Genomic DNA, 3,012 nt, shown 5'->3' on the forward strand with positions numbered 1-3,012 from the left:
TAGACCAAGAGGGTGTTGTGCAAAGGGACACTAATACATGGTTTAAAATTGAGAAAGGAGTGCATCAGGGTTGTATTCTCTCTCCATACCTGTTCAATCTATGCTGAGCAAATTATTCGAGAAGATGGACTCTGTGAAGAAGAATGTAGCATCAGAATCTGAGGAAGACTTATACAAATGACTCAACCTTGTTTGATGAACGTGAGAAGGACTTGAAGCACTTTTTGCAGAGGATCAAATAGTACAGCCTTCCATGTGGATTGCATCTCAACATAAAAAAAAACAAAACAAAAATTCTTACCACTGGACTGATCTGATGGACATGATAGATGGAGAAAAAAATGGAAACTGTCAAGAACTTCATCTTGCTCACATCCACAATCAACACCCTTAGTACCAGCAGTCAGGAAATCAGGAGATGGATCGCACTGGGAAAGTCTGCAGTTAGGGACCTCTCCAAATCTTTGAGGAGTAATAATGTCAATGTGAGGATTAAGCTGTGTCTGATTCAGGCCATGGTCTTTCAAAGCACTTGCTATGCATCTGAGAGCTTGACAATGAATAAGGATGAAAAGAGATGAGATGATGCCTTTGAGCTGTGATATCAGAGAAGAGCACTGAACATCCCATGCACTGCCAAAATAACAAACAAATATGTTTTGGAGAAAATACAGCCAGAATGTTCTTTGGAGGCAAAGATGGTAAAGTTTCACCTCACATACTTTGGGCATGTTACTAGGAGGGGCTATTTCTTGGAGAGGGACAGGATTCTCAGAAAGGCAAAGGGTCAGCAAAGAAAAGGTAGACCTTCAACCAGGCGGACTGACACAGTTATTGCTGCAATGGGCTCTAGTGTGTCAGGTAGTGTGAGGATGGCACAGGACAGGGCAGGGTTCAGATCTGTTGTTCATAGGGTCCCTATGCGTTGTACTCAATTCAGTGGCTCTGCTTGAAAATCTGCTAGTTTTGAATGGGACTCAGAAATGCTCTGAAGCAGTTTTCAGGCTGCTGTGCAAGGTGTCCTTCTGACCAAATAATCCAGCTTGGTCTTGTAGTAACAGCACATGCCCTTGGGATTTTGGAGCAAAGCCATGCCAACCTCTGCAGATAACTACCCTTCTTTTGAGAAATGGTTTGTGATATGTTACTGGGCCTTTAGAGATGGAAGCCTAACTATGGGCTAGCACGTTGTCATGTGACCTGAAGTGCCTATCATGAATTAGGTATTGTCTGACCCAGAGTCATACAGGAGGACATGAATTGCAGAAATCCATCACTAAATTGAAGTGATTCATACAAAATTGGGCTGGAGCAGGACCTGAGGGCACAAGGAAATGACATGAGGTGGTGGCCCATGGTCTCGTTACTGTCTCCCAGTTGGCACATTCAGCCTCATAGTGTAAGATCAGCTGACTATGAAAGGGAAAATTCAAGCCTGGCTTACATATAGTTCTGAATGCTATGAAACCACCACGAGGGAGTGAACAGCGGCATCACTGCACTTCTGCACACTCACGCATAGACTGCGTAATGCATCATCCTGTCATGCATCCCACACAGCTTTGCCTCAGAGCAAGGTTCACGTCACAGCAAATGGAAAGTAGGAATGGGTCCATGCTCAGGGAATTCACTGGTCTTACTGTGTTGGAAAAAGGCATCATATTGGGAAAGGTAGAGGGTCAGAGAGAGAGGAAGACCACCAATGTCTTTAACAACGGGTTCAAACATGTTGGAGATCGTGAGGATGATGTGGGACAGGTTTTGATCTGTTGTTCATATTGTTACCAAGTCTTAGTTGACTTGACAGCACATACCCCTCTGTGCTCCCCATCATTCTTAAGCACCTGGCTTGACAGAACAATTCAATGGCCTTCTGAAAGTATCAAGGCATTTGCTTTTGAGGGTTGAGGAAATATTCTCCAGGAAACAGTACATGCTGTAAAGCAGCATTTAATATATTGAGTTATGTCTCCAATAGCTAGAATTCAGTTTCAAGAATCAAGGAATAAAAATTAGTGTGGCACCTCTATTAACTCTAGTTAACTTGTAAAATGCTTGCTTCCTGTTCTTGCAACCATATTCTGTAAATGTCTGGACATCTTAAATCCAAAGGGCAATACTCACACCTGGAGACACAGAATTGATACTGCTGAATTAGAAGAGTGCCATTTTGAGCTGCTCATACCTCTGGATCAAGGGAAAGAGTTACTGTGTCATTTGGTGTAATTGACCCTGATTATCAAGGGGAAATCAGACTGATATTACATAATTAAAGTTGAGAAAAGTAGGTCTGAAATACAGGTGATTCGTTAGGTTGTCTCTTAGTACTACCATGACCTGTGATTAAAATAAGTAGAAAACCACAGCAACCCAATTCTAACATGATTGCTAATGGCCCAGACCCATCAGGAATGAAGGAAGGTCTGGACCACTTCACCTGGCAAAGAACAATGACCAACTGAGGTGCTTGCTCAGGGAAAAGGTGATTCTGAACAGGTGGTGGAAGAAGGGAATTCTAAAACCCAATTGTGATCATGTGGCAAGTTACAGAATGACAACTGTAATTGTTATTTCTTCTTTGTATGTGTGCATGAAATCTGTTTTCTTCACTTATAAAATGTATAAATGGAGCTAACACATTCCTGGTTGTAAGCATATTGGGGACAGATATAATTTTATAAGTGTATTTAAGACTACAGTTTAAGGAGCTGTGTACACATGCCAAGAGGACAGATGAAGTGGTAGACTGGTGGTTAATGTAATGCCAACTTGGCTGCTTTTTTTTTTTTTCATGCTTCTCTGAGTATTTATTTAGAATCATAAGATAATAAAAGTAAATTCACAAGGAAGTACAAAACAAAGGATAATGGTGAAGTCTTACAGATAAGGCCAAGTTCCTCTTTATGTTAATCTCAAGAGGGAGGGGTTCATTTGACACAAACTAAGAACAATGTTAATTCCTAGGGAACGCCCCATTGCCATAAGGTGGCCTTCAGTTTGTATCAAGCTTCC

Source organism: Elephantulus edwardii, unplaced genomic scaffold, assembly GCF_000299155.1.
Source record: "Elephantulus edwardii isolate Elephantulus edwardi_28Jun2011 unplaced genomic scaffold, EleEdw1.0 scaffold00209, whole genome shotgun sequence".
Classification (NCBI taxonomy): domain Eukaryota; kingdom Metazoa; phylum Chordata; class Mammalia; order Macroscelidea; family Macroscelididae; genus Elephantulus; species Elephantulus edwardii.